The following is a 19,258-nucleotide window of genomic DNA, read 5'->3' as shown; positions in this document are numbered from 1 at the left end:
GGACGGTGATCCACTGGGGAAGCCACTTCACAGAGGTGGGATGAACACCTACTATGTCCAAAACGAAAAGGAAGGAGCGCTCCCTGCCTACGAAGGGGGCCAAGAAGCCCCAGGACAGCAATCTTCAAAAGATGTGGGGCCAGGAGATGAGCTCCCCTCTGCAAATGGAAACAGTTCTAGTCTCACAAAAGCGCCTCTCACCTGCAGGTCTCCCAAGACCAGGCGGTCACCACAATGGTCCTCAAGCAATACTTAAATGATTTCGGAGATAAAATAGCAGACGCTCTCCAGAGGCAAATGGACAAGATGAGGGAGCACCCCGCGGTGGCTCGTCAATACATAAAGGAAGACATGAACAAGATAGAGGAGAGGGTAGACACCGATGAGAGGCAATCCAAGAGTTGACAGATGACTCGAGGAAGGCAGACACGCTCGTGGAACAGCTTGCGATAGCCACCCGCAATCTGGAACTTCAGGCAGAGGACCTGGAAAATAGATCTAGAACACCAAATATCTGCATAAAAGCCTTGCCAGAAGAGGTGCTAGATAAGGACTTGCGAGGAGTGATCACTAATATCTTCACGGACCTCCTAGACCCTTGGAGCCAGGGAGACATTAGATTGGACAGAGTAGATAGAGTTGTGCCACAGAGAACAGAACGGGGAGTTCGGCTAAGGGATGTCCTCTCTGCACTCCATGACTCCTCAACGAAGGAAAAGATACTACAGGCGGCAAAGAAAGCGACTCAAATAACATTCAATGGGTCCGAAATTCTCTTGTTCTAGGACCTCGCTCAAATTAAGCTGAACAAGAGGAGGCAGATGGCCCCCGGTCCTCGGGTTTTTGAAGGACAAAAACATTAAATATAGATGGACATTCCCGTTTGGGGTGGACTTCGAATGGCAGGAGAAGCAGAGACAGATTGGATCCTATGAAGAAGGGGCGAGACTGCTGGGCATCGAGGAGGTGAAACACAACCTGAGCGACCCCAGGCAGAGGAGACAGGACAAGTCTAGGAGTTGCGAATGGTCAATGATGAAGGCCAAAAGAAGCAAGTAAGGGGGTTATGAGCCCCAGTTGAAAGGCCCGGTGAACTGAAGGCGATAGGAGGAGAATTACACACCTGCAAAGAGACAGGTTGCGGTCAACCATAAAGCGGTCAAGGGGATAATCCTGGGGAGGACACTGACAGAGAGAATAAGGAAGTCCAGGGGCAGGGGGGCAGGGGGGCGGACAACTTGTAAGGGGACGCAGTTCAGTTAAGCATGCTGGGGAAGGGAAGTGGCTCAATCCTCGAGGGAGCGATTTGTGGGGGGCTAGAGGCCGGTTGAGCAACTCTTGCGATTGGGGGGCACGGGGGTGAAGTGTAGCGGTGAGGAAGGGGTGGTCAATGGGGGGAAATGGAGAGGGGAAGGAGGGAGGCTGGGGTTCGGACAGAATGAGCCGCAAACACTGCGCAGCTGTCATGTTCCCTTCCCATAACCTTCATAGGCAAGTCACTGGAGCCAGAATACGACCTCCCACTATGGCCTCAAAGGCCTTGCCATCCCATCAAATACTCTCCTGGAGTCAGTCCTGGCGCCTTTAGCGCCAAGGTCATACTCTGTGAAGATAACATGGGGGCCTGGATTTCTTAATGGGCTTTTTGTTCAAAATGGAAGCTCCCACATAGCTCAGTTCCAAGAACTTTGCTATGCAGTCTAGTGTTTTGGGTGTGGTCGGGCCTTGGGATTCCTGGGGCTATATAAGCCACGTCCAGACAGAGGAACACTCTTTGCGTTATTCTGCGGTCAGCAGCGTGACGCTCACCGTGTTCAGTTCGGTCTCCTGAGTTCCTCTCCTGCCTTATCCTGCAGCCGCGCACCTGAAAGAACAAGAACATCATTAATACAACACTTACCTGTGAGTAGTATCCTATCTTCGATCCATCGCTTACCCGGTCCAGAGAACACCAGCATCTTGTCGCTGCATCCTCTTCTGGAACACCGTAACCTGGAAAGAAGAAAGCGAAAATAGCATTATTAAGCGTTTACTTATTCCAATTCAAGAACAGCAAAAAACCACAAGACTCTTACCTGATACGATTGTCTCCCGGTCAGCATCCATTCCGGGATATCACAGTGACCTACAAGAAAGGGGGGAAACACAGGTTAGCACAAGAAAAGACAAGATAGCGCTGCGCACTGCACATTCACTCACCGCCTCGTGCTCAACTCCAATCAGAACGACAACGCCAAAAACCTCTTTCCACACCTAGAGGAAGAAGCAGAGACATTAGTAAAAAGGAAAAAGACAAGGGACAAGGGAGAAAGAAGGGACAGAATATCAAGACTGTAAAACCCCAAAACCTACCTTAACGAGCTTGAGTCACAGCAGGTCTGGACTCGAAGAGGGCCCGCACCAGTGAAGCAACTAGGTCGCAACACGCCCACACCAGCTACGCGCCCCTTCAAAGAGAAGCAGGATGGAGAGCGCATCGTACAAAGAAACAAGGTGAGGAGAAGGTCTAAGGGAAGGTTTGGTTTTCAAGGGAGGCAGGAGCCAATCAGCAGGAGACAGTTAAGTCTTGAATCCGATATTCCTTTATTGCAGGCCCAATCCTCAGCTGAAACAATACCTAGAGAGGGGTTCGAGAGTGTGAGTGGTCCAACCAGGGCTGAGTGGCGTCCCCGTGGATATCAGGTGAGCGTTACAGCAGCAAAGTACACATTAGGGAGAATGGGCCTGAACATTTATTTCCATAAATATTAACGGTATCAATTCCCCTGTGAAGAGGAAAAGGTTGGAGAGATTTCTACATCGGGAGGGACCAGATATAGTCACCCTGCAGGAGACACATGTTCAACTCCGAGAACGGGATAGGGTGTGTATACAAGGGCTTCAGCAGATATACCAAGCAAACGAAAAAAACGAAAAAAAGGCCAAAAAGGGAGTAGTACTGATCGCTCTTAGGAACAACATAGACCTTTCAATAGAAGGTATGGAGAGAGATTCCCAGCTGAGGTACATGGCGCTAAACATTAAAGGCAGGGGCGAGGGATACACTATCGCCACAGTATATGCCCCCAATCAAGGCCAGGGCAGCTTTCTCCAGGCCTCCCTGAACAAGCTAGAGAAGTTTGCATAATAATTACTGGAGATTTGAACTTGGCATGGGACCCAGGTAAAGACAGAAGCAAGAGGCTCAGGGCAAACCGTCAAAGGAGTTGGTAGCAAAGCTGGATGGGCTAGGGTGGTGGACATATGGCGGGAGAGGGAGGGTTACACCTATTTCTCTCAAGTTCATCCAACGTCATCCACGATAGTTTTAAAAAAAATGTTAGCAGGCGCTCCTCTCCAGAAAGAACATGGCATGATAACCTGTTCACAGATGAGAGTTTGCAGCACACGCTTTTTGCTCACTGTACCTTTCACAGATGGGAAAAGCCATTTGCATATCAGTCTTGTCCCGCCCACATGGGCAGTCCAGCACCGAAATGCTATGGCAATTCCTCTCTGAACAAGAGTACCAGGAGCAACCTCATAGTATGCACTGTTAAAATACTAATTCAACTGCCTAGTTCTCATTCATGTAAAAAGTTATTACACGGACAATAATTAATGATTTTTTCACTAGACGTTTTTTTGCTCATTTGAAATGTGATGTTACCTATATACAAATGATATATACGATGTGTTCATTATATATTTCTTCTTTTCAACATATAATTGCTCTATGTATGACAAACAATACATTTAACAATCAAGTACTGTATTCTTTATGACAAAAACACCCTCCTGATGAACCAATGAACTTGGTGAAACACGTGTTGAGGGAACGAACTGTATTTAACCCTAAGGGATCACTTGAATTGATTCTGATAAAAAGAAAATAAAAGAAAAAATACTTTTGTTTGAAAAAAACTTTGGAAAATCAATGTTTTTTATATTAGGTGCGCAGGCTGTATGACTACAACCATTGACTATTTTCTAGAAACTGACAAGGGACTTGCAGAAGTTGTTCTGAAGCCCCTGGAGCTGCATTCGGTAGCGATGCACCAGCAGACCAGAGCGAAGGACTGCCCAGCCCAGGAGATTCGAAGAGGATGCAAAGAAGGAAGTTATCTGGCCACGTTGAAGCGAAGAAACCGGCAGCGTGGGGCTGGTCCCAAGCAGAACTGGAGGTTGGAAGCTGGTGTCGGGAAGGAGAGGCACAGGGCCAGATATGGCAAGCATAGAAGTACCTGTGCAATCAGACGGACAGCAAGCATCCAAGGAGGACCGGTGGAGCATCCAGAAACCCAATAAAGGGTGCTGATGCCGGTGAGAGCTTGAGAAGAGGAGTATGAGATCCACATCAAGAATGGGAGTCCTCTTTCTCATCGCAATACTTAGTAGAAAGGAATACCAAGTGAGTCCAACCCAAGAGGAGATGCTGGGGCCGTGGATCCTTTTAACATTTGAGAACTGTTTGAAGCTACGTGATACGTAGACCAGGGGAAGGGAGTCATTCCCCCAGGCCAAGTGACACATCAGGCTAGGATAAGGGAGGCATTTGCTTGGCCAACTCGAAAGGACACAAGACTCTTTGCTCACCAGGGATTAATTCCCCCTAGCAGCTTCTGTGGTCAAGTGGAACGTTCAAACCAAGGCCAGGGGAAGGTAATCATTCCCCCTGGTTGTGTTGAATTGTTCAACCAAGTGAAAAGAGACCAAGGGAAGGGAGTAATTTTCCTGATAACCAAAATTATAAAAACTTTCTGATACAGAGTGTTAAAAGATAGGCAGTGGGTCTGCCAAGAAAAAGTGCTTGAACTTTGTTCTTTGTGTTGGAGGACAATTTTGACCCAGGGAATGGAGCCATTCCCACGAAGAAGTCAACAACTGGAAGTGGACTTCTATCCCCAGTCCAGAGGAAGGGAGTCATTCTTCTGGACCAAGAAAATCTACGTTCTCTCTAGTTCAGTTTTAAGTATCAGGGACAGAAGTAGGGTTTTTGATACATGACGGTGGACTATTGATTTACACAGACATTCTGACAGAACCCATGGTGCTTTATTGGAGGCAGGGAAACCCCTCTTACATCTAGGTTAAGTTTTCTCTTTGCTATAGACTGATTAGTCAAGAAGATAATCATCATGCCTCCTGTGTCATTCATCTCTTCCTGCACCTGTGCATATCCTTGTTTAATCTTAAATAACGGTCATATTCAATCCAGCCCATTATTATGCAGCTTCATTAATCCGTTTTTTTTATCATGGTATTTTAATAATTTTTTAAAAATATATGTGAATGTCCTATGTAAAGAACTTTGGATGAAAGCTCTATATAAATAACATTATTAAAATAACAAATTATCTGATTTTAGAACAATTAATGCTTCTCGCTCTTGACAATTCAGGTTTTGTTTTAGACGCAACTTTGAAATTGAAGTTTTAAAGCTAAGGCTAGCTTTCATAGTTTTCCTACATGGATTCAGTGTGTGTTTGTTGGCCTTTGGGGTAAAATAGGTTTGGTTTAAACTTTTAAGTTTGGATTGATTTATAATTCCAATTCTACTGTTGTCTAAAACTCTTGATTTAAAATGGTTGAGACGAAAGCTCCTGCTTCATGCATGGCTGAAGGTTCATGTTTAGTTAACATTTTTAGTGAAATGTTTATCCCAAGCATTTGATTTTTCGGCCATACCTGTATTTTTGGATTTTCCCCTCCCCCTTCCAGGTCCCTCTCAGCTGTACAAAAAAGATAAAGAACGAGCAGATTTACACTGTTTGTTGATCAGTCTTCTTCGGATTCGGCAACCTTCGGAGCTCACATATGCTTTGGTGGAGGTACTTCATTAGACTGATTGGCGTGTGCAGTAGCTCCAGTAGCCTGGTTTGCATGTGACTGGGTGTCTGCCCTAATACTCTGTGGGTAGTAGCACCAACAGACTTGATAGATTTGGTGGAGTTTGGCTGCAACAGACCAATAGGTCAGTTCCCTCTTTGGAATTCTCAAATGTTGCTATATCGTATGTGAGCAAGTTCATGTTGTGATGTTTTCACAACATAGCAAATAAGGCAACGAATGAAGTAACTACAGATAATTCATTACCCATCATGAGCCGAGAGCTACATGCCTGGTTATTAATAATCGCCATTTTCAATCCCTTCTCCTTTTCCCCATGCATAGCTGTTGCATTTCTTTTACATAATGTGCTAGATCTGAGCCAGGAGACTGACAAGGTGGCATTGTGGTTGAACATTTCTTTATTCTAGATCCCCCCCCCCCCAAAAAAACTATGCTGTACCCAAGTCTAAGATTTTTGTCCCTACTCTATAAAGAAAAAGTATGACGAGGGTGCTGGTCAGGCTGTCCTTCATAAAACAAGTCTTCCGTCCAGAATCCTATCCTTACCTGAGTTCTGTCCCTACTACTATACATGAAATGCATAAATTCAACAAAGGTACACTTTTGGCCCTATGCAAATGACTGGTGGTTGGCTTCTGACCCCCGCACCCTCCCACTCTGGTGTGCCTTTCTCAATGGGGGCTTCCACCCCAGTGCACAGGCTAAGTGAGTAGGCTGAATGGCTTTTGTGGTAGGTCAGAGATGGGCAAGAGGACATGTTTGAACAAGAAACTTTTATTAAAAGAATAACCTAGGGTGAACATTGGTGTGACCCATGCCCCTTCTCTCCCCCGGCCCCAGGTTGTGAGGCACTAGCAGAGTAAGTATGAGGAGGATCCGACCTCTCGCTCTGGAGATCTTCCATCCGAAGGGGGAGAGAGACACCGAAGCAGAGCGCAGCTGTCACAAGAACCAGTTCGAAGAGTGACACTCGCCGAGGCACAGCAGCCTGCTGAGCAGAAGAGACGGGTTCAAGGAAGACCGGATTTATGCCACAGCATGGGGAGAGCGTGACCCAATAGACTTTGGCACAATCTTGGGGGGGAGATCCCTGAAGTGATTCACTCTGCCGATCACACCCAGAGAAGCGGCCTAGCCTCTGGAGGCTCAACATGCCAGCAAGAGAAGACCTCATGGGGTCACGACCGCCATCTTTTGGCAGACGTCTCAGGCGTGGATGAAACCTGTATAAGGAGGGGTGTGGTGGGGACACAAAACAGCAATCACGCCAAAGGAGTGAAAATCTGTGGAGATTGCTGGCCTTGCGTTGCTGAACACAGAGGGCTGTGTTACTGGGTAGAGTCTGTAGTTCGTTGCGGCTGTGGATCAGGTGAGCCCTGCGATGTGCAAAAAGCCCTCACCCCACCCGGGAGGCCTGCCCAACTTGGCACTGACACCCCCTCTCTGTGACCCATATCAGGTCGAGGGTTCCAGGCCCAGCGGCCACCGGCAGATAATCGGAGGGGAGACGTGCATTGATCCCATCTGCTCTTGCGAGCAGACCAGCCTGGGGTTCTGGGTCCCGGCTGCAGACTTAAGAGAGGCTGACCCAGCTGGAAGACTTCACAAACCCAGCACGGAGCTAGGGGAGAATCAGTACCTGGCATCCCCCAACGAGAGGTGATCACCTACGGGGGCCAGAAACCTTGAGACAATGTGGGTGGGGGGGTCATATGTGAACCCCACATAAGCAGCCTGGGGAGTCAGCACACCCTAGAGGAGATATACCCTGGAAGGTGGGTCCCGGAGGCGGAAGGTAAGGGCGCGAGGGGGAAGCCCACAGGCCCCAACGACTCGAAGGGCGGAATGCCAGGTTGGAGTCCTCCGCCTTTTGTCCTAAATGTCCCCAATCATAGAGGACCCAAGATGTAATACAGAGTTCTGGATGACCCCCTAGGCTGAATAGCATATGGAGTAGGGGAACATAAGGAAAGGCCAGGAGATTGCAGAGAGAAGATTGAGAAAGACCCACAGGGCGCTTCACAATATTGTACAAGCCAAGAAAAGAACAGTACAGCAGTTTAGTCCTGGCCTAAGCAAATGAGACTTTGTCTCTCTCACATCCTATAGTGGAGGTGATTGACTTTTCCTAAGCCATGCAGGGGGAGTAAAGCCCTTAGCAATTTAGTCTACGAGGTTATCTAAGTGACCACTGACGAGCGCCAAGCCACAGTGGCGCATGTTCGGGATCCTCTGCAAGACAACAAGAGCTCCCCCACTCAGGACTCTCTTTGACCCCGATTAGTTGGAAGGAGTCACTGCAAACATTTAAAAATAACTAGCTCAGACACTCGATTGGTTGAAGGAGGTGCGTCTCCAACTGAAACTGTGGGTGGGAACAGTCAGCCATGAAGAACAATATAGCTGCTCTTCTAGAAAAAATCTGGGGTAATAGAATGGACATTCGTCATAGAAAGATGGACTGGATAAAGTGGAAACCCTGGAATACAGAGTGCAGGGGTTGGAGGGAAACCAGTCATCAGTTGACATCTTAGAAATACAACTGGACATGAGAATCTCCGAATTGGACAGGTGGGAGGAAGAGGTGAAATTAACGATGTACAGTTTGGAAAACCATCAGAGGAGAAAAGATCTGTTTTTTTGGCCTTCAGGAAAAAGGAGAGAACGTGAAGGACATTAGAAGGGCCGTAAAAGAAGAAATCAAGTTACTGTTTGGGAGTGAGGAAGTGGGTGATCTGACCATCGACAGAGCTCACCAAGTCGGAGGCACAAGCAGAGGACCCAAATCGGTCTTGGTAAAATTCCATTACTACACTGATAAATCAAGAGTTTTGGACAAGGCGAGGAGAGAAGGTACAATAGAATGTGGTCCGTTCAAGATAAGTGTTCCAAGACTTTTCTGGATTTGCTCTCTCTAGGAGACGCCAGTGTGGTCCCTTTATCAGGTAACTCAAAGAAAAGGAAGTGCGCTATCGTTGAGGATTCCCTTTCTAGATCACATTTGAATATGGAGGATCCAAATATAATTTGGTGACAGAGAATGACATCCAAAGAGTCTCAGGAGAACCTATGGAGGAGGTGGTTCCACCATCTCAAAAGGAGTATTCTTAGCAAACCTCTGCAACAGGAGAAGTGCAACCCAAGGAAAGAAGAGTTCCAGGTTCCAGAAAATTCAAAAAGTTGAACACACCATCCCCAGAAAAGAAATGGGTGGAGGCCACCCCTCGGCACGGTGTGGGTTGGATTCACTAAGGATGGTACGCCATCATGGGTATACTTGTGGCCTTGACATAAAAATCATAGGGGGAGATTTTGAAGGGCAATCTAGGAGGTGATGGGTTTATGGAGCAATTTGAACAAAGCCGATGGAAAAACTGAGCAAGGAGAATGGGGAGATTACTATATGGGGGAGATTGGTATTAACCTTTTCAGAGGGCTCAGAGATGCGATTTAAGGGCAGAAGAGAGGAGGTGGGTGAGGATTAACCTGGTGGTCCCGTCTGAGCAGGTGTGGTATAATGGTTTTGGCTTGGAGTCCAAGAGGACGGAGTGGGTTTGGGGGTTGGTTATTGTTATTGTTTTGGAAGATTGAATATTGTGTTATTATTGCTGTGAGCCAATGCAGAATCTGGGTTGAAAAAGGTGGTCTGAGAGGGAGTATAGTTTTGATTCAAACGTGAGGCCCAGGAGACCTGATGATGGTTGATTACAACCGAGAGATCAACATAGGGTCTTTGAGCATCGGAGGTCTTAATTCCCCCACCAAAATATCAATAGCCTATATAGAATTAAAATGCTCAAGACACATTGAGAGAAGGGACGGGAATTCCCAATCTGAGGTGTAGGGCATAGAGAGAATGTACACAGCTTCTGGACCTACCAAGAAGAGAGGAGTGGCAATAGTGGTGGGAGACTGATGTCACTTGGTAGTCGAAGAAGAGCTCAAACATTCAGAGGGTAGGTACCTTTTCCTGAAGGAACCATTGCATGGCAACAAGGGTACACTAGGGGTGGTTTGTCCGAAAGTGGCAGAGATCCCCTTGATTGATATTTTATTTGTATCGCGTTCGTATACAAGTGTTTCAGAGCGTGACTAGGCAAGGGAGGGGAACAGGGGAGAACAAAACAGCGATCTTACTAGGCTCAGTGACATTGAGAACGCGCGAGTGCATGGGAGAGGGGGGAGGGGAAAAGTGCATGGAAGGGGGAGAGGTGGAAAGTGCGAAGCAGAGGAGAAACAGATAAATAACAATAAATAAATAATAAAAGCAACAAACAGTGGTAATGCAGCCAGCAATTTGCAAGCGCTAGGTTTAAGGCAGCAGACAGGGTAGGTCTGATAAGTGCAGGAAGAAAAAGGGGGGGCTGTATGGGTACAGATACAGACCCCAGTGCAAGGGGTGGCCCGGAGGCAGTGTGGGAGGGTGGCAGGATGAGCAGGTACCTGAGCCCAAAGGACAGAGGGTGGCCTGGTGCATGGTGCCAAGAGAGAACAGATCAGCAGGGGAGAGGGGGAGCGAAGGCAGAAGAAAGGAGGAAGGTCTTGAGGTGCTTCCGGAACCAGAGATGGTTCTCAAGTTTTAGAGTGGCAGGGAGGCTGTTCCAGAGGGAGGCCCCAGCCAAAGACAGAGATCTATCCCCAGCTCGTTTCTTAGAAAAACGACTGACCCCGAGGGAGTTGGAGGTAGAGGAGCGAAGAGCTCGAGAGGGGAGGAATTTGCGGAGGGATAGCTGAAGGTATTTTGGACCCAGGCCCCAGAAAGCCTTGTGGACAATGCAGTGGGTTTTGAATTTAATCCTTGCATCCACTGGGAGCCAGTGGAGAGATTTCAGAGCTGGAGAGATACGATCCCAGGGCTTGAGGCCAAGGACAAGACTCGCAGTCCTGTTCTGGATTAGTTGCAGAGGGCGGAGAGCAGAGGCAGGTAGATTTAGAAAGAGGCTGTTACAATAGTCCAAGCTAGAGAGAACCAGAGCTTGGGATACCATGAGCTTCTGGGGGAAGGAGAGGAAAGGCAGAGTACCTCTGACAAGGTGCAGTCGGAAATTTGACTTTTTAGAGACCTCAGAGATGTGGGCAGAGAAGGAAAGGGAGGAGTCAAAGATGACCCCGTGGTTCTTAGCCAAAACTATTGACAAGTATTAAGGAATGTTTTCAATTTAACAAAACTGGGGAAGTAAGCCCCTCTGTATTATGGGACGTGTTCAAAGCAACTTTGCAGTGTGAGTTAATCAGGATAGGAAAATATAAGAAAAAAGATCATCAAAGGGAGGAATTAATGTTGAGAGGTAAAATAGACGCTCTCCAACCGGGTGGAACGGGGGCAAACTAGATCAACCCGACAACTCCGAAACAACTTTGTACATAGAGCACATTTGCAAGCCCTTCTGGCTCATGACACAGAAAGAAAACTCACATTTATTTTTGTAGCAAAAATATAATGATGATGGTGAACAAGATCCTGGGCTGGAAATTGAGGGAAATGAGAACCTCTAAAATGGTAAATACAATCCGTTCCTCACTCTCCCATACTCTTCGTGTATGTACATATATATATATAAGGGTATTTCAGACTTACTATGAGAAATTGTATACATCGGAGCATGACGGGGAAAGGAACCAAATGTAGGATTTCATGGATCCCCTGAAGATGCTGTGTCTCCCCAGGGAGTCTGCAGACCAGGTAGATGACCTCATAATGGAGGACAAAGTAGTAGCCACTGAGAACATAAAGGGAGGCACAACACCGGGAGGGGGGGAAGCGATTGGGTTTTCCATCTGCTTTTATAAAAGTTTCAGATCCACCCTAGCCCCATACATGGTCAGCACTTATAACAATGTGCTTAGTGGAGTGCAATTACCAGACACTATGATGGGAGCGATAATAGCAGTGATTCATAAAGAGGAAAAAGAGCCTTGTGTGAATCATATAGACCCATATCGCTCCTAAAAACTGATGTGAAGATACTGGCCAAAACACTAGGAAATACACTGGAAAGGGTTCTCCCCTCGCTTGTCCATGGTGACCAAGTGGTATTTCTAAGGGGTAGACAGGGATCCGATAACATTACAAAAACCCTGAATTTGATCCATACAGCACAGAAACGGGACCAAGATGCTTGCCTGATATCATTATATTTGGAGAAAGCATTTGATCGAGTTGAGTGGGCATACTTAGGAAGAGTCTTGGAGAAAAGAGGGATAGGCCCACATTTCCAGAGATGGGTGTCGTTAAGACGTATTTCTGAACTCTGACCTGGTGGGTAGAGGTTCAGAAGGCCAGCCTAGTTTCTTGGAACAGGGTAACCTCTGGACAAGCCAGGCCCATCGAGGTACCTATGGCAGGCAGTAAAGACTAGGTCTTAGGAGGGGTGAGGGTGACTGAAGGACCTCAAAGAGCACACAGAGTAAGGACACTTACAAATTACTCCCAGACAGGTGTATATATCAAACATATAAACACATTTATGACAAGGCCTTTGTAACTCAACACATAGTAAAAGAATTACAGCAATCCTACTAAACCAACACAACACAATCAATAAAAGATATATACAAGACCATTGTGGTCTAAAGGGTTAAGGGCACGATGTTCACAACCTAGAGGAAAAGGAAAATAGGCAGTGCAGATGGTCTTTAGTCCCCTTCAACATCAAACACACACCTAACTAAGAGGCAGTCCAAACCTTAAGAAGAGAGGAGCCTTATGCTCAATAGTACATGTAGTACAGGCGCACGCGGTTGTTCCAATGGGCAACACGGGGTCTCTTCAGGGGTCTATAGCAGCTCAGGAAGGTGGGTGAGGCGATGAAGAATAGATTCCCACTATTCGAGGAGGGCCTCCACTTGAAGGCAGAGGTGATTCCAAGGTTCGGGAATAGGTTGCTAGTTCACACTAGCAGTGGAAAGTAGAGGGACCCCCAGGGGCCACTCGTGCGTAAAAACAGATGGAGGAGCTAGGGGCCACCGGTTAAGGTTAGGGTTACTCACCGGCCCCAGGCGCACTCCGGACCAAACTTCGCCAGTTGAATCCACTGCGGCTGCAGGTTCAAATGCGACAAAAAGGACGTCTCTGCGGCTTTCAGTTCCGGCGATACAGCGATGCGTCCCAAACGGGACAGTGGTGATTTCTCCGCTCCTGATGGATGCATCAGGCCAGTTTCACTACAGCAGGCTTCAGGGGCAAGAGGGTCACAAATGCAGCGTACCTGCAAAGATCGTTCCTGCGGCGGGACAACACGGTAACCGCGTTTACTCTGGTCCTGGTGCACTCGTCTCACTTCAGACATGGGAATGCCAAGTGTTCGAAATTCAGTGGGTTGGTGCCGGGGACACAGAGCTAGCAGTATACCAAGTTTCGAGGGCCTCCTCGAAACGGCGGCGGAGACAGAGCAAAGGTCCTGCGTAAGATGGTCAGCCCACTGGTTGGTCCAGGGACACTTCCGAGAAGGCTTACTTGCATGTTTTGTTGAAGGTGGGCGAGAATAGTTGGTCCCACTATTCTAATGGGTCGAAGCGTCTCTACAGACCTTCTAGGACGACCAGATGCAGAGGGCTCCCATGGGACGACAGCGGGCTCAGGGTGCCAAAACTTCCAGCGGTTCCTCGACTCGGCTTCTTAGTTTCAGGATACTTGGATCCTATCCTTCGTTCAGTGAGAACGCTAGAGATTGACATGGTATGGGTGTTTTCAGTCTCCTCTTATCCAAAGTTCCCTTCGCGCCAAAATGGAGAGGACCCAATGGGAGATCTGCTCACAAACACACAAACACACTCCATGCATGGACCAATCACGGACCACGGTGGTCCCAGCCATTCATTGCACCCCAGACTCTCTGGCACCCAGGATGTGTATTGGGGACAGACACCCCAGCCAACATCCTGAAGGGGCACACACAAGGCATGCAGAAGCCTGCGAAAGCTTGGCATTTTGGGGGAAACTGCATGACCAAATAAGGACTGACCCGAGTTGGCTTGACCTGGGGAAGGCAAGGGGGCAAGATGGCCAAAGGACAGGACACAGAACCTTGTGGCATGCCCATTTTGGAGCCAAGGCCACCTATTCGTGCCAAACGTGGTAAGCACGGTTAAAATGGCAGGAAAGGGTTAAAATTACATGAACAGATAAGCTGCCACCAGCCCTGTCCATGACACATCTGCACATCTCAAACAGTCCTATGCGAGTATCTAGGGTCTTTGGAAATGAGTATGAGACCCAAGTGCACTGTACTGGAAGGTACATTGTGCACTTGTTACAGTTTGCAGAAAAGTTGCAATATTGGAAAAGGACTAAGGGAAACCAAGTCTCCCAGTACTGTGTTAAGGGCATGTCAGTTTCCCCATAAGAAGTGAGCGAAAGCCCAGAGGAATGCAGCAGAAGGCTGTGCTTCTCTGGCAAAGTCAGTCTGTGGTGTTTAAACAGCAGCAAAAGGTTTGGGGATGTACAACTGGAGGGAAAATTGCATATAAAAATGAAATCTTTCCTAACAGGTGGCAACGTTAAATAGGGTTCCCACAGCAAGAGTTCAGGTAAATAGTTGCCTATCATATTGCTTCAGGTTATCTCGAGGAACTAGATAGGGCTGTCCCCTCTGCTTTACGGACTAGCCATAGAGCCATTGGCGGTAGCTGTAGGAGGGATACCCTGACATCAAAGTTATCCAATGTGGGGAGGTCAACTTTAAATTATCTCTGTTCGCCGACAATATCCTCGGCTACCTGGGCGACAGGACAGACTTGATAACTGCTATGATGGCCCCTATTGGGAATTTTGGAGTGTTCCCTGGATTGAAAATAAATACATCTAAATTCAAAGTGCTTCCAGTCAGACAGGTGTGGTCTAACCTCGATCAGGTGAAAGGAATATGGGTGATGAAAGTAGTAAGGGAAGACAGTCTATCTTGGTATCAGAATCCCCAATGTTAGGTCAGACATATGTCCTCTAAATTCTGACCAGTTACTTACTACCATACAGGCAGATCTTAGGAGATTGAGTTCCTTCATGAACTCATGGTTCGGTAGGATGACGGCGATCTAAATTAATGTCTTGCCGCGCCTGTTGTATTTATTTTCCCCAATTCCGTCCCACCTGCCGGATAGTTTCTTAAGGGATCTGGATCAAGCAGTCAACGTTAACCCTTCCAAAGGACCAAGAAGTATTTGAGTTTCCAGATTTCTATAAATATTACAAAGCAGCACAACTAAGGGTGCTGTTAGAACATATGAGGGACAACCTGGGAACCTATTGGACATATTTGGGGGATTGGGTGGCACACCCTTAAAAAGGTAGGGATTACCGTTGGGGTTCAGAGGAATGAGATCCCAAATTCTCTATGCTCTCATCCGTCCCCAGGGGTTTTATGGGCAGTTTGGAGGAAAGACCGGAGGGGTGGGGCCCTCTACGTGGTCTGCCTGATGAGCTTGCTGTGGGGCGAACCCTTCCAACTGAATAAGATGGGGTTTCGCAAAGCCCAAATTTGGTCAGAGAGTGGGCTGAAGAGACCGGGAAAATTATTTTATGATACAAAGTTTAAGGGCTACGAAGAAGTTAGTGAGATGTTAGGCTGGGTGTCTATAACAGTGTCTGATTACTTGAGACTGAAAGGACGTATAATGAACCCCTAATGGGTTAAGCATTTAGATAGGGTCCTTACGCCCTTAGACGACTCTGACTCCAGAAAAGGCATAGTATCAAAAATATACAAAACACTACTTACAACAGAAGTGGTAGACAGACATGGGTTCAAACAGTATTGGGATTGGGTAGCAGAGGAAGAAATCCCAGGATCAATCTGGGAGAAGATCTACAAGGTCACCTTTCAAGGAAACCTCTTCACAGCGGCGATGGAACACAATTTTAAGATAGGTCTTACATGCTTTCCACAGAGATCCTCTGAAACTTTCTAAAATGCATAGTGGGGCTTCACCATTTTGTCCTCTGGACCGTGGACAAGTAGGCTCATTAATTTGCATGTGGCGGATATGCCCCAGAATCCAGATGTATTGGTCCGAATTGCTTAGCTGAATCAAGGAAGTAATGGGGGGTAGGGTTGGAAAAGGATCCTTTGCTAATCCTACTTGGAATCCCCTCAGGAGACGGGGAGGAATACTGATTTCCTAGGACGTGAGAAGCGCTGCTGAGGGCAGGGAGAATAGCACTGGCTCAAAAATGGAAGAACCATGGGGTTACCAGGTAAGGATGTGTGGCTACAAAAGGTATGGGACATGTATACAATGGAGAAACTGACATGACTAGTTCATGATGGCCTAGGTACCTTCAATGAAGAATGGGGAGAGTTTAGGAATAAATGGGGAACCAGCACAAACTGAAACAATAGGGGAGAGATATAAGTTGCCATAGTTGGACCACGATAGGGATCAAACAATGTAGCCATGCCAAGATGGAAGCGAGGCTCAGCCATGAGAGAAGAACGATGAGATAGGAGGACGATTGACACAAATATTGTTACGTGTTATTCATATCTACTTTCAGTAACCACGCATTAGGTCTACGCTTACCTGACAAGTATTTGCATAAAAGATTAATGGGGGAAGTAGGGGGCAATTATTTGGGTTATTTGATTAGGTTGTCTTCTTTTGCATTATTATATGCTATGAGTTGTAAAGAGACAAAAGTAATAAAAATAGGTTTTTAAAAAAAAAACGACTTCTAAGATGAATTCCCTACCCTAACACAGAATAAACGGGTGCTCATCGGGACTTATAAAGAAACTATCCTCTGTCCAAAGATATGCTTTCCTAACCTATGTCCTAAACCTATAAAAGAAAAAGAACAACATATGTCTTAGTTGAAGCTAGGATTTACCCCCCATACCCCTAATTAGAAATGTCGGTTTTTCTTTTGGCCAAAACAGGGGCCGTTTCAAACAGTTTCTACTCTATCCTGTCTCTAAGTATGTAATCTGTAATCTTCCTGTCCTAACGTAGGTTGGTCGGTATTCACAAAAACAAACTTCGATTCTCCCCCAACTGCTCTCCTCCTCCCCTCCTTGGGGTATTCCTGTTCTGAGCGTCTCGTGGGCTACAAGCCTCTTCAGCCCTACTCTGGTTGTTGCTTCTGTCAACCCCTCCTGGGATATTCAGATTCTCAGCCCTGGGTGCACTAATGGGTTTCTCCAACCCTAATTTGCTGTTCTGTTTCCTCACCCCTTCTTGGGGTATGCAAATTCTCAGCCCGGTGTCAGCTACAGGCTTGCTCAGCATGGCTTTGTTGCTCAGTTTGTTGCCCTTCTTGTGGGGTATGCTGATTCTTAGCCCAGCATGGGCAACATGGCTGCTCAACCCCGCTTTGCATCCCAGTTCATTCCCCCTCTTGTGGGGTATGCAGATTCTCAGCCTGACCTGGGAGGTGTTGTGCGCTCACTGCCCCCCACCTGCTCCTTTTAGGATGCCACGTACCGGTTTTCCAGCGGCGGTGACCGACCCACATTCTTGACCTGGCTCAGGTCTGTGTGGCTGGGAGTCTCGCATCTCTTCTTCCTCTACAGGATTTTGGTGTTTGACAGACAGGACGTTTGTACATCCTCTCAGGTGTGGTTTCACTTTCTTCCTCAGTTTCTCTGAATGCGTCAGGCTACCTGCCTTCATCGAAGCACCACCTTTCCGTAGGCTGCCTGGGTTCTCGACCCACCATGGCCGACTGCGTGGCTCTTCCACTCTGTACGTCCTGCGAGGGAGAGACTTCCTCCTCTACGCAGCAGTGCAAGCTGGCATTTCTCGCTCTACGGCTAATTCTCTCCTCTGGCGTCCAAGTGTCTTTACGTCCCTCACTGTAATGGAGGGAGAGATTTCAGTGGTTCTGGTCTTTATGAGAGGGTGGCAACAAATAAATGTCAGAAACCGGGCCAGCCACTTTTAAAGAGCCTTGTACATGATTTCCCTGTTCAACTCTCATATACTCAGCATACACTTGGTACTTTGGAGTATAGGGAGGTAGAATAAAACTCTGGCCAGTGGGATCCTGCTTGCCCTGTCCTCTAGGAGGGTATTGCATAGCAGGCTCACCACACCGGTCCCAGAGTTGGCTGGCCTCCACTTTTGGAGGGGGGACCGAATTCAGCGGATTTGTTTTGTCTGTTCAGTTTAATTAATGTCTCTCGTCTTTGTTCTCACATGAGAACGTCTGGCCTGTCTCTCTCACCTCTCCCCTCTCACACTCTCCCCCCTGTCCCCTTGTACTCTTTCCCCGAGTAAGATCCTGGTGTTATCTCCTCCTAGGCAGTTCTTGGACTTTGCCCCACCTTGGGTTTGAGTTCCATTCACCCCGCCTTGGCGTCTGGTTTATCTCACCTCACCTTGGAGTTTGTTTCTCCCGCCCTGCCTTGGAGTCTCAGGGATCTCACCCAGCATGAGGTTTCGGTTCTGTCACCCCGCCTTGGGGTCTGTGGTTTCTCACCCCATCTTGGAGTTTCATTGGGCTTCGCCTCCCCTCTCCCGGTTCCCCAGAGTCTGTGCAATGCTCCTCGGGAGAGTCAAGGATTTCGGTCAACATGGAACCACCTCCTCTACTCCTTTCAGGGGTTAACGTATCGGATGGAGCTTGCCCTCTTTCCATGGGACCTTTGACCTTTGGTACGCCAATTGTCTGCTTCTCAAGAGGTGGGTGCTCTGGTACGACAGAGCTGTGAGCATTCTACGTGCTCAGCTGTGGTCCGGTTCACCATGCTTGCCGTAAGCTCTTCCACTTCTTGTCACACCTCCCAGGAAGAGGTCCCTGCACTTCTCTAGTTCTGCGGCTTTCTCTTCTTTCCATCAGCAATGCTGATTGGCTCCTTATCTCTCCCACTCTAAGGGGGTGGGCCATTCTAGCAAACCCTTATTCTTGGCGAGAACTGTGCACACATAGAGTCAGAAACCATGCCAGCCATTCTTACAGGAAGTGTTGTCATCACACAGGTTATGCCCCACATAGCCAACAAAGATGTCTGGATTTTGAGAATAGGGGAGGATAAATTCCCTGGATTCGTCACAGTACTCTTCCATCAGTTTGAGGTCCTCTGTTGATATTTTTTACCACAAAATGGCTTCCCAATTGGACAGAACCTCTTTGCTGAAGGTTCACCCTGCGCTACTTCAGCCTGCAACCATCAGACTAAATGGCGTGGACTAATTGGACAGCAAAGTTGTCATAGATTAATTGGAAATAGAAACACAAAAGGCAGACTGACTACCCCTCTCTCTAGGTCTGGCAAACCAACAGGTACAGGTGCTGAGAAGCTGGCATATATATATACAGCTATTGTTTTTTAAGAGAGACAGTTGGTGTACAAAAACCGTAATGCAGATATCAATAAATCTCTTTAATAGTTAAAGATAACATTTCATAGAAAAAATATACACTTTATAGGCTTTATCATATCCCACTCATTCCATTCATACCAATTCACTCATTCTGTGGCATCCGGGT

General features: G+C 47.3%; 1 protein-coding gene across 3 annotated transcripts in view; it reads left to right on the top strand.

Moving 5' to 3' along the window:
- The window catches only part of BPNT1 (3'(2'), 5'-bisphosphate nucleotidase 1), a 756,164-nt gene that overhangs the window by 683,925 nt on the left and 52,981 nt on the right, over positions 1 to 19,258 (top strand). The gene's annotated exons all lie outside the window — the stretch shown is intronic.

This window comes from Ambystoma mexicanum, chromosome 4q, assembly GCF_040938575.1.
Source record: "Ambystoma mexicanum isolate Mex_15411 chromosome 4q, UKY_AmexF1_1, whole genome shotgun sequence".
Lineage (NCBI taxonomy): Eukaryota > Metazoa > Chordata > Amphibia > Caudata > Ambystomatidae > Ambystoma > Ambystoma mexicanum.
Note: the sequence above shows the minus strand (reverse complement) of the source record. Positions and strands in the feature narration are given on the sequence as shown.